The sequence below is a fragment of the Primulina eburnea genome, chromosome 8 (genome assembly GCF_022965805.1).
Source record: "Primulina eburnea isolate SZY01 chromosome 8, ASM2296580v1, whole genome shotgun sequence".
Lineage (NCBI taxonomy): Eukaryota > Viridiplantae > Streptophyta > Magnoliopsida > Lamiales > Gesneriaceae > Primulina > Primulina eburnea.
The window spans coordinates 22,933,460-22,947,333 of record NC_133108.1 but is presented as its reverse complement, the minus strand read 5'-3'; positions in this window follow the sequence as shown (position 1 = coordinate 22,947,333).

The window sequence follows — 13,874 nt, the reverse complement described above, 5'->3', positions numbered from 1 at the left end:
ATAGATCCATCAATATCTTTAACATAAAATCGTGTTGTGCTACTTCAGGAGCATCAACATAAAATTAAAAGTTGTGCTTCTTCAGGAGCATCAATATAAATCTATAATTTGTGCTACTTCGGGAGCATCAATATTAAATCTAAATATTGTGTTTCTTCAAGGGCATTCATACAAGAATAAGAATAAATTATTTATAAATTTTACCTTGAAGAGCACTCGTGCTGATAACGTGTTGTGAATAGTAGAGAATATAGAGAAGAGAAAATGATTTTGTGTGCTTTATTCATCATTGGAGACCTCTATTTATAGAGTAGATTTACAGAACTTGAATATGTAACAATATCATAATCATCTATAATATCTTTTCTATAATAGAGATTTCTTTATTCCTTTTTTGATATAGGTTTTCGAGAGACTCTCCTAGAATTGAAAAAAAAAAGGAAAAGTTTCGGCTGTTTCAAAATTCTCGAAAATCTCTTCTCAAAACAAGGAAAAATTCAGCTTATACTATTGAGTCGAATTTTTCGTGTTATATCTCTACGCAAAAGTTCTTCTAAATTTCTAGTGCAATTTAGATGAGGAACAAATATTCCAGTCGGGGACCGGATTAGAAGATCGAAGAATGTTCGTAGGGATGTACAACAAGAGCTACATCCGCTAATACCGGAGTAGTTGGAGCCAAGTGAAAATTTCACCGAAGGTTTAAAATTTTCAACTCCCTATGAATGTTTATGTTAAAATCATACGAGCGCCCAAAGCAAAATCATATTTTGATTGTCAAAAAAAAATAAAATAATTTTAAACTTCCGCTGCGTTTGGACGTGTAGAAAACCCAGATCCAACAGTGGTATCAGAGCCAGGTTTTTCTAAATCGTATGGTTTTGATATTGAATAATTTATTTCTATCCACACAAGAAAATTTTTCAGAAAATTTAGCACCACGAAAATTTATTTTTTCCAGATTTTCGAAATAAAAAAAATAATAATAATTAAATATGCCCGGAACTGTTCCGGGAAGTCCGTGCGCGCAGGGCCGCGCACGGCAGCGCGCAGGCGCCGGATGCCTGCGCGCACCGCGCTAGAGCGGGTGCCGAACGCCTGCGCGCACAGCACTAGCGCGGGCGTCGGACGCCTGCGCGCCCTGCACTATCGCAGGCGTCCGACGCCTGCGCGCACAGAGCCGCTGTCGCTGCTCGAAACGTTCGGCAGCGGGCGGGCAGTGGACGGGCGGCTGCACGGGAGCGTATCGGGAAGCGCGCTGAATAATGGGCTTGAATTGTTTGGGCCTAGGGTGCGATTTTCTAATTTTTCAAATTTTTGGGTAAAATTGATATTTTTGAAAATTTGTTCAATTTTTATTTTGGAAATTAATTTTTGGAAAATTAATAATTTTCTTGTGAAATAAATAATTAGAATATGATTTTAATTATTTATGGTAAAAATGAGTTTTTACAAGAAATCGATTATTATTGAATTAATTGGAAATTAAATAAAGGAGTTTATTTAATTTATTAAATCTTTTAATAATTGTGGTGGTTAGTGATAAAATTATTAGATATATGATTTATCATTTAATTAAATTGTTTAATTAAATTGATGTTAATATTTGATATTAAAAGCATGAAGGATGATCGAGAGCCTTGACCAATGTGTTAGGTGTGTGTTAGGATATTTTACTGTTTTATTCGTTTTTTAATATTTGATATTATTAAAGTGGGCCTGGTTTATGGCCCATTCCCACCCCATGAGATGTACCCCTTATGTGCCATGGCTATTCAAATGTAATTATTAGAAATAGTGGGAGGTCAAGACTGGAAGATGGTGGGCCCGATGAACGAGATGAAGACATGTAAAATATTGGAAGCTCTTGTAATAGTTGCATTTGCATCCCTGCATTCACCTAGGTTTTGGACCTGGATCCATGTATGGCTCACATGGATCTAATAGTGTTGGCGATCGATCATCCTTATTTATTGTTGAATGCCATATTATGATATATGTGATATATAGTAGTATGCATGTATGTATATTATTATATAATATAGTTGCATGAATCCGGCAAACATACAAACTCGTGGCACGCGATTTTTAAATTAAAATGATGAGACAATTTTAAAATTAAAATCCCCTCATTTTGAATAAGGTTCAAAATTTATATCAAACCGAAAAGGTAAAAATTAAAGGAGTTTAATTTTTCCTTGCCTTCCATCAACCGTGGTTGTATGTTGATCGATACCCGCGGACAGTGTCTGGCTCATATTATTGGGGAGGCCTGTACGTCGGAAAGTTGTGACTTCCACCGGACATATGATGTGAATTGAGTGGAACTCCCATGACTTCGGCTCATATTATTGGGAGAACTCATGGCGACCGTCTACTACAATTCAATATTGATGGGCTGGTTTGACACGCGAAAATAAACGACGTCATATTATTGGGTCCTTATTAAACGTGAGGCAAAACACGCGGAGGTTGCATAGGGATGCAATTGGACTCTACCTTTTAGAAATTATAATTGGCTGATATTATTCGGGATTATAATTGGCTAATTGGACTCTACGTGCCTAATAAGGAAATACGATTTCCCTTTTTCATCAGAGGGTGGTGGAAATGTAATTTATAAAATGAAATCCATATTTTATATCTTAAAATAATTTTAAAATAATCAGCAACCATTATTCTGTTTCCGTATCAGTATATTTTTTCGATTTCGTCACGTAATCATTTTTTATTATTAACAAGCTAATCAAATCTAATTTTCAAGACTGGTTAGGAAAATTGTTCTGAATTCAGAGAAAATGACATACACACTAATGTCAGTCCTGTTGAACTGACAAAGCATGCAAGATGGTAGGACCATAGTATGCAAGCTAAAGTGTAACATGCTCGCTTTTACGTCAAATGAACTGTAGGGACAATTTGAGGAAGTGTTGAATGCTGCTGACATTCGAATGCTCGTGCAAGAGTTGCATGGTGCATGAAACTATGCACACCACTTTCAAGGAGCTCATGACTACACGCATGCAAGACAGGGCTTTGGCCAATGAGCATTGTGTACGTATGACTGGGCTTATTAAGAATGTGATGGGCCTGGAATATGTGATTCCTAACGAATTACTAGGTAACATGAATTTGTTGTCTTTTCTTCCTCAATGGACGGGGTTATGGTGAACTTCAAGTTTAATAAGATATTTGATAGCCTTGAAGTGCTAGTCAATACGCTTATAACTTATGAGATCACCATAAAACAGGAAATTATTGTTTTTATGGGCCTCTCGCAGACGAAAAAATGGCCCATAAGGTAAGGGAAAGAAATGTTCTGCCCCTCACAAGAAAAACAATCCCAATAAGAGGCAAACTCTGCAGGACACTTAAAGGGCCTACAAAGCCCGATAAGTCAGAACATATTTATTTCACTGCAAGAAGTTCGGACATAAGAAATTATATGTGCCAGAAATGTTCTGGAAATGATAAGTGAATGTCCAAGTAAACACGATTTCAACAACAAACAAAAGAAAGTTAAATGATCCAAATCCCGCACAAATATGGCACGCTAGACTATGTCACATTTTCCAAAGAAGGATGCACAAACTAGTGGGAGAAGGCATGTTTGACTTGTCAGACATAAATTCTCTACTTGTTTGTAAATCCTATCTAAAAGGAAAAATGACTAAGACTCCATTCAATGGAAACGTGGAACGTGCACATGGTCTACTAGATTTGATCCACACAGACGTTTGTGGCCCGCTAAGTGTTAGCACAAAATATGGGCAATCCTACTTCATTACCTTTACTGATGACCATTCGATGTATGGGTGTGTTTATTTGATAAAACACAAATTTGAAGCATTTGAAAAGTTCAAATAATTCAGATCTAAAGTAGAAAATCAGCAAGAAAGAAGTATTAAGGCATTTCGATCTGATCGAGGTGGAGAATACTTAAGTGCTGAATTTTTGGGTTATCTAAAAGAGAATGAGATTCTCTCACAGTGGAATCCACCAGCAACACCACAATTGAATGGTGTTTCTGAACGTCATAAGCAAACCTTGTTGGACATGGTTCGATCAATGATGAGATTCACTGAATCGCCTACATCGTTTTGGGGCTTTGCGCTTGAAACTGCGGCAATGTTGTTGAATAATGTTTATACTAAAGCAGTGGATAAAACACCATATAAGATATGGATGGGTAAAACTCCCAAATATTCTTACATGAGAATATGGGGATGTCCTGCTTACGTGAAGCAGACAGTGGGAGATAAATTGGATAGTAGATCCACTTTGTGCTACTTTGTAGGATATCCAAATAATTCTGTTGGATATTATTTCTATCATCCCAATGAAGCAAAATGTTTGTTTCAAGAAATGCCATCTTTTTGGAAAGGGAATTTCTATTAGATAGAAAATGCAAGATGATAGAACTTGAAGAAATTCAAGATACTCCCTCAACTATAGTAGTTGAACCTAATCCCCAACAACCAGTAGTTGAAGTACAAGCTCCTAGAAGGTCTGATAGGGTTATTAGACCACTTGCAAGATATACGCTTCTTCATGAACAAGGTCATGATGAGTCTTGTGTTGGATGTGATCCAATGAATTTCAAAGAAACAATATATGATACTGATTCGACCAAATGGCTTGAAGCCATGCAGTCAGAAATGGACTCTATGTATTCGAACCAAGTCTTGAAATTAGTGGATCCACCTGAGGGAATCGTTCCCATAGGATGCAAATGGATCTACAAAAGAAAGCTTGGGGCGGATGGGAAGGTAGTGACCTTCAAAGCAAGACTGGTTGAAAAATGATATACTCAAAGGCAAGGAGTTGACTATGAGGAAACTTTTTCATCAGTTGCTATGTTTAAGTCCATTAGAATACTACTAGCAATAGCAGCATGGTATGACTATGAGATATGGCAAATGGATGTAAAGACTTCTTTCCTCAATGGAGACATCAAAGAAGAAATTTATATGTCTCAACCCGAGGGATACACATCAGTAGGAAGTGAGCATAAGGTATGCAAACTTCAGAGATCAATTTATGGTCTCAAGCAGGCATCAAGGAGTTGGAACCTCAGATTTGATAGCACTATCAAAGAGTTTGGTTTTGCTAAGAATCCTGAGGAACCACGTGTGTACAAGAAAATTAGTGGGAGTGCAGTGACATTCCTAGTACTTTACATTGATGATATCCTGCTCATTGGGAATGATGTAGGATTATTGCAATCAACTAAAGTATGGTTGGCCTATAAATTCTCCATGAAAGACATGTGTGAAGCATCCTATGTATTGAGAATACAAATCTATAGAGATAGATAAAAAAGGATACTAGGACTCACCAAAGTCACTTATATCGATATCATTCTAAAACGATTCTCTATGGAAGAGTCCAACAGAAGATACTTACCAATGTGTCATGGTATTACTCTATATAAAGATATGTGTCCCAAAACTGATAAAGAGATAGAGATGATGACATGTATTTCATATGCGTCAGCTATTGGTAGTATCATGTATGGTATGATATCGACACGTCCTGATGTTGCTTACGCTTTGAGTGTTACAAGCAGATATCGGGCGAACCCTGGTCCAATGCATTGGAAGACCGTGAAAGATATTCTTAAGTACTTGAGAAGAACTAAGAACTTGTTCATGGTCTAAGGGGGTGGAGAATTAAAATTGGAAGGCTACACTGATTCTAGCTTCCAATGTGACGTAGATGATTCGAAATCAACCTCTGGTTTTGTATTCATGCTAATAGAGTTGATACAGTCCCGTTGTACTGTGACAACACTGGTGCCATTGCGCAAGCAAAGGAACCAAGGTCTCATCCGCGATCCAAACATGTATCTGAGGAAGTTCCACATCATACAGGAGATTGTGGGAAGAGGAGACATATCGGTCGAAAGAGTTCCTCTGCAGATAATGTTGCTGATCCACTTATATAGCCCTTGCCAGGACCATTGTTTCAAAAGCATCGCGAAGCAATGGGATTAAGGGTAGTTGGCTCTAGGGCAAGTGGGAGATTGTTAGAGTAGATGCCCTGCAAGCCAACGGTTGTCTAGGGAATTTATTGACTCAAGTGAAATAAACAATCTTTATTTTAATATAATTTAACTTTTTATGGTCTTGTTATACTTTATCTGTATACCCATGCAATCAGCATAGATAAATCCTTGATTATGCTTTAATACAAATGAATCGTAATTCGACGTTGAAACTCATTTGTAAACACTGCATATTCTAAATTCGTTCCTAGTCATTCAGCCGCCTAAAACAGGGATAAAGGCCGCTTGAGCTCGAGACTAGCATCTGTGATGTTGTGTACTGCGTTTCTTGGTAAGGGCATAGAGATGTCCAAACATGCAGATGGGTAGTCATATGATGATTATACCGAACAACCCTCCCTCGGACTTTCCAAGTGGTTATCATTCATCGAGAGGATAAGTCCGTGGTTATGATTGTACACCATTAGTCCTTACGACCCGGGACAACATTGAGGCTCTATATGCTAGGGCTGTGCTTTGACTCGTTTATCGGCTCCAGGAGAGTCATCAGGTGGCGAGGTTGGGTACAGTTGCGACACATATAGGAGCCAGTGCATTGTAGTAGGGGATTCACCGCTCACCTATGGGTGTAGATATCCTATGTGATCTAATGAAATAATAGTGCATGGAATATCTGGCCAGAGTATGAGATGTATGTTGGAGAAGGAGTTCTCTAATAGTACACGCGATGCCACTATTATAGTTATCACATAGTTATCGAATTAATATGCAACCCTCGATGAACCAATGGTAGCAGATTCGATCGAGATATATGAGATGAAGGGACCGTACTGTACGCTAATCATAATCTACTGGTTCTTGCAGGCACTATCAGTGATACCTAGGGGATCATGGGGCGATGCTACTAGACGCTCTTACCATGATCCGATGGGTGCAATCAGAAATGAGTTCTGACATTCTTGATCAAGGTGTTGATGAAAAGAATGGGGCTAACTAGGGTAAGCCCGAATAAATGATTATGTCCTGAATCACAAAGAGTTGTGAACCCACGGCTAGATGTATCCCTGAACAATTGAGGGTCACACAAGCACTGGATCTTTTGTTCCCGTTGAGAGAATAAATTGAAGGAGTTGAATTTATATTATGATATAGTAAATTCAAATAGTTGAATTTATGATAATTAAATTTTGAGAAAATAAATTCAAGTAGTTGAATTTATGAGATACTAAATTAAAGAAGTGGAATTTATGAAAAATGGAGGTGATAAAACTCAAGGAGTTGAATTTATAATTTATATATTAAATTCAAATGTTGAATTTATAATGTATTTAATTTATTAAGCTCAAAGGTTGAGTTTATTAAATATTAAATTAAATATGATGGGAGGTATGTTTAATGAGCTTGTAGGAGTACAAGTCCAACATACTAAATAATTAAAGTTATTAATGTACTTTGATTTATTAATTAAATTAGTTGGACTAGCTCAATTAATTAATCAAGCCTATTAATGTTAATTATGATAATTAGGTCATGAAATTTTCCTTTTAAGAAAAAGTTTGACCTAAAAGAAATGGCCTCCACCAATCTCAAAATGTGATTCACGAGAGTTGCATCAATTATTCCTCTAAATATTTAGTTTACTTAATTAATGATATTAATCAAGTAAATTATGTTTAAAAAGAAATATTGAGATTTCTTTATTCCTTTTTTGATATAGGTTTTCGAGAGACTCTCCTAGAATTGAAAAAAAAAAAAGGAAAAGTTTCGGCTGTTTCAAAACTCTCGAAAATCTCTTCTGAAAACAAGGAAAAATTCGGCTTATACTATTGAGTCGAATTTTTCGTGTTATATCTCTACGCAAAAGTTCTTCTAAATTTCTAGTGCAATTTAGAAGAGGAACAAATATTCCAGTCGTGGACCGGATTAGGAGATCGAAGAATGTTCGTAGAAATTTACAACAAGAGCTACATCCGCTAATACCGGAGTAGTTGGAGCCAAGTGAAAATTTCACCGAAAATATAAAATTTTCAACTCCCTATGAATGTTTATGTTAAAATCATTCGAGCGCCCAAAGCAAAATCATATTTTGATTGTCAAAAAAAATAAAATGATTTTAAACTTCCGCTGCGTTTGGGCGTGTAGAAAACCCAGATCCAACAGGAAGAACTTCAGTCTGATGTGGTTGACTAGTACACTCTACAGATCAGTCTAGCACAAAACATTGAGAATATTCATGCTGACACCAAGTATCAGACAGATCTACACTTGAGCACATATCATGATATGATGGAATAGGAACTGCCTCATTACTCTTATCGAATCATTCACTGCTAGCCATTACGAACTCAGAATAAGGTAACACATCTGTTGACAATACAAACCATGCAAACCGTTGAAAGTAAATCAATCCTTCACAAATCTGCAGGATGAAGTTTCTGGACTTTGTGCTAATCAAATGGTTTCAAGACAAATGTAAATTCCCAAATTATTGAAGTTCTTCGAGTGGTTAATCTTCATTTTGGCCAAATTCCAGATCTTTAGGTCACGGATATGAGCTCCACTGCTTATCTAATCTTCTGCATAGATAAACCGAGAATGAATTTGCCAATTCGATCACAACAATTGGGAATTAGCTGTCTGAGATCGTGGCATTCCTTCAGCCAAACCAGGGTGATTCCAAAATGGGGGGAAGCCAAAGGAGCCAAAGAAACCTAAGGAAAAGTTCAATGACACATAAAATTCTAAATAATATACTCCTTTGCACTCTTCCTCTCATTACAGAAACCACATGGCAGTGTTGGACAGCGATTCAATCAGAGCTTCTAGATCAAGCCACTCATCTAGCCAATCATTCAGGAGATATATTTTAATTTTTTTATTTGTTTATTTCGCTTCTTTTCAGTTCATCTATAAAGTTTTAGATTCTATCAATTTTCTCTTAATATTTGAAAATACTGCTAAGTTTTGACATCACAAGAGAAAATTTGTTAAGATAAAATTTAGATTTAAGTTTTGTTGATTGTAAAATTAAAATAATTGTATTAATGCAGACAACGCAACTAAACTGACTGAGCTGGACAACTAATTAACTGACAAAACTATGGAATGATATTCGCTAGACAGAACTGATCTGAATCAAGAAGCGATCTGACAAGTCTAAAACATGGAGGTAATAATTAGGGATGTAAATGAGCCGAGCTGTTCGCGAGTTTTTCGGATCTCGGCTCGTTAAAAAGCTCGTTCGGGCTCGTTCGTTAAGCTTATCGAGCCGATCCAAAGCCTTATTTTGGGCTCGACTATTTTGTTGAGCCGAGCTTGAGATTAATGATGTTCGGCTCGTTAGCTCGTGAACATGTTCCATAATAGGTTCGTGAGCTCAAAATTGAGCTCGGCTCGTTTAGCTGGCTCGTGAGCTCGAGCTCGAGCTCGAGCTCGGCTCGTTTAAGTGGTTCACGAGCTCGGGTTCGAGCTCGGCTCATTTAGGTAGATCGTGAGCTCGAATTTGAGATAATTAATGAGTTATAATATTAAAATAATTATGTATGATAAATAATAATAAATTAAAAATTAAAAATCTATACATATTATAAAAGTGTGAATTAAGGTCAAAGTTATTTGTTTTTATTTGCTTGTAGATGAAGTGAACATATATTTTTCACAAAATATTAAATTGAATATAATTTGTTTTATTTTGTAAATCTATAATCTTTTGAATGAGTTATATATGCAAGAAGTTTCTCAGAACAAAATTAATATATATAAATTTAATACTTTCAATAATATAGTATGACATATAAAAAAAATTATGTTATCTTAATTTTGAATTTTTGTATTTAAATAACATATTGCATAAATATGTTATATCATTAAAGAGTTGAACACTTTTTGATAAATATAATAACATATTAATTAAATCATATTTTTTCAGTTGTCTAGAAGATCTAATAATCAAAATTCATTGATTTTATTTTCTTGTAGATTAAGTTAAAATATTTACAAAAAATAATATAATTTGTAGAATACTGAAATAACAAAATTCTTTGATTTTATTTGCTTGATGAAACAAATTTTTTTTTCTACAAAACACTTAATTGTGTGGAGATTTGTAGAGGCATCAAATAGAGAAGAATATACATTTCTTCTCATAAGATTTGCTAATGAAGATGGCGAGAATATTGTTTTTCAAAGAGAAGAAAAAATTGATGAAAAAAAAAATCGTGAAAGCAATATAAATTGAAAATATAAAAGAAGAAAAAATTTGACGTAATAATTTAATTTAAGGTTTAGAATATATTATGTATATTATATTTTTATATTTCATAAATCAATAACACGTGATAAAATAAGTGGTCAACGTTATGTATTATACTTTTTTCTTCTCTCAAATTTAATTTTAATACCTATTGTGATATCAATTTTATATTATATTTTCTCCAATGTCTAATTTATACAAAATTATAATATTTATTACTAATATGTTTTTCAACAATTATTAATTTATTTAGATTGTGCTTGGATAAATTGATTTCAAATTTATGGATTAGAATTATAATTTTATTGTTAACAATAAAACAATATATCAAAATCTTTAATCTCCACATTACTTATTTACATATTATTATTTATATAAAGTAGAATAAATTTCAAATAACATTATTATTTGGTGGACTTGAACAATATCATAACTAACATGAAATACTACTATATAAACATGAAATGAGTGGATTTGAAGTTTATGATGTTACATCTCTAAATAACAAAAATACATTTGAATGTATTGAAATCCATGTATTTGAAATCCTTCCAATCAAGAATAACCTTAGATTTATAACACATAAAATTTTTTAAACAAATATCTTTTGCAATCATTTTATAATACATATAGTATAAATTATATTACATTGAATTTCCTACGGATAATGCTAAAGGTACAACTAATATATAGTACTGCGATATTTACAACAATTATATCGTGAGATTTTGTTATTATCTAATGAGATTTTATATTTAATTTATCATGAGATTTTGATAAATGAAATTTCTATTGATTTTTTTGAATTGTAAGAATTATTGTACAAATTTGGTTGCACATAGCATTACTCATTTCTATCGACTAATATAGCATGAAATTATTAATATATAATTTTTTGTAAATTAATCTCTTCTGATCTCATTTCTTTAAGAACAAATATTGATAATAGAAATGTATTTTCGCATGCGTCGCACGTATCTTTACCTAGTTATATTAAAAATGTGAATGTTATGGCAATAATCACTAGTAGAAAAATCGGATTTTATTTCGGCAGGCTTTATTTCGGCAATAATAAATTACGAAGTAATACATTACCAATAACTTCAGTAATAACACAAGCGAAGTAAAATAATATATTCTACTTCGGATGTTTAAAAACACGGGCTTCACTATATTTTTTTATTATATTTTACTTCGGTATATCAATGTTGACGAAGTAAAAAAATAAGAAAAATAATTTCATGCTGAAGTAATAAGATGAACTGCGTAGATTAACAAAGGAAACTAAACTATGCTGAACATTTAGCGACGGTTTGTCATTAAAAACCGTCGCTCATTTAATCAGCGACGGTCTTTCAAAAAGCCGTCGCTAAATGTTCGAGATAACTTCCAAACAAGCCGAGCCCGAGCTTGAAACCAAAAGCTCGTAACAAGCCCGAGCCGATAAAATAGTTGAACGAGCCGAGCCCGAGCCTGATACTGTTCGGCTCAGCTCGGCTCGGCTCGGCTCGGCTCAGCTCGGCTCGGCTCGGCTCATTTACATCCCTAGTAATAATATGATAATACTAAAAAATTTAAGGCATATTAAGCTTAATCAGACAAGCCTAAAGCAATCATCATGATTATTGGACTGATTCGAAAATATTCTCTTAATGTAAGTCATTTATGTCTGAGTATTTATTTTTGAATTCAATCGACAATGACGGATTTTCTCTCTGCAACATATTAAAGTATATGTTGGTTAGCTTATTCAACTATTCTCCAAGAGAATTTAATTGGCTAGTACTAATTTTTTGGAAAAAAATCAAATGATATGTGACATTCTTTGCATAATTGTTGTAAATATAATACAATTGTGGGTACCGTCCATATTTCTGAACGTTGGATCAATATCTATATAAAGAAGGTTGTATCAGAGAAAAACAAGAACTTTTTCCTCTCGGAATCTCAATCGATATTCAGCATTTTTCGAATAATCAATATCTCTTAAGAGATTTATTTCGAGATTATTTGCACATGCCTCAAAATTCTATCAGATCACTTAAAGATCATTCATTGCAATAATTCGTTATCACATAGCTAATGTATTCTCGAGCTTTATTGTCTTTTGAGATACATTATAACTATCAGAAAGTTGTTTTTAAACAAATTTAGTTAAAGAAGAAAGTTGTTATGAGTTTTAGCTCAATTGGGTTTGTAAAACAAGCTGAAATGCGCTTATACAAAGAGTTATATTAACTAAATCTTCTAGAGGAATCCTTCTGGAAATAGACCCGAGAATGAAAGCATGACCTGGATCCAAGTGCAGCTCTGACATTTACAGCCCTATGCCTCGATTGAGCGGCTACAGGCGTCCCTGTTTTTCTCTTCCCGCTGGTAATAAATTGAGGGTACTCACTGTTCACCACCCACACGTGTCAATCATAAGGTAAAATATTGGATATTAACCAAAATCATCATCTCATGTCCTCGATCTTCAAGAATCGGGGACCAAAAACGGAATTTGATACTCATGGGAAATTTAGGATCTGATTCCAGCAAGTGTCACTAATCCAGACGCAGGTTCTGAAATTACCCTGAGCCTGAAATCAAGAAAAATACCGTTAAGAGGGGACCAGGAGGGTGTTCTGACGTAGCCCCTCCGACGCTCAAGTCAGAGACTGAGGATATATGGGGGGAGCAGCTAATGGTGCTGCTGAAAACAATATATTTATTTTTTTATCATACGCTCAAACCTGGTATTTATAAGAGAATACCTGAGCCTTTGATGGGCCTGTTTTTCACTTGGGCTTGGGATGGGCCAGGGGTAGTGGGCCATTCCTGGGGTATCACCAGTCTCCCCCTCCCGAGTCGAACTGAATCGCAGGCTCGAAGTTCGATTAGTTGTGTTGTCCTTGGGTCACCGGATACGAGTTGTGCATTTTCTTCCAGCTGTTTGTCAGTCTCCAAAGATTTGGAAACAAATCAAATAGTGATCCTGCTTTCATTCTCACTACACCCATACAAAATTCCCACTACAATTCATTCAACAGCTCTACATCGCCTGGTAATACCACGCTCCCACATACACTCGCTCACCCTCGCCCAACCATGTAGCCCTCTCGCACCTGCGCCAAACCTTCGTCTCACCCTCATACGCTCGCCCGTGTTCGCCTCACGCTCGCCCTCGTCGAGCTCGCCCACAAGCCCAGCGCCACGCTCACGCTCGCCCTCGCCGAGCTCGCCCACAAGCCCAGCGCCACCGCCTCGTCCCACTACACGCACGCCCAAGGCCAGCGGCTCGCCTAGCGTGCCTTGACAGTGCGCGCTCGCCTAGCCTCGCCCTCGACAGCTCACGCTCGCCCCGCCGAGCTCGCGCACAAGCCCAGCGCCACGCTCGCCCGACGCCGAGCTCGCCCACTAGCCCAGCGCACACGCTCGCCCACCAGCCCGTCCAAGCACACGCCCTCACGCCTCGCCACCTCCTGCTCGCCCAGCGCTCGGCTCGCCCCCTGCCACGCTCTCCCTCTCCGAGCTCGCCCACAAGTTATGCGCCACGCTCGCCCACAAGTTATGCGCCACGCTCGCCCAGTGATCGAGCAAAACTTGCAAAGTGAATAGTCCCAAAATTTATTT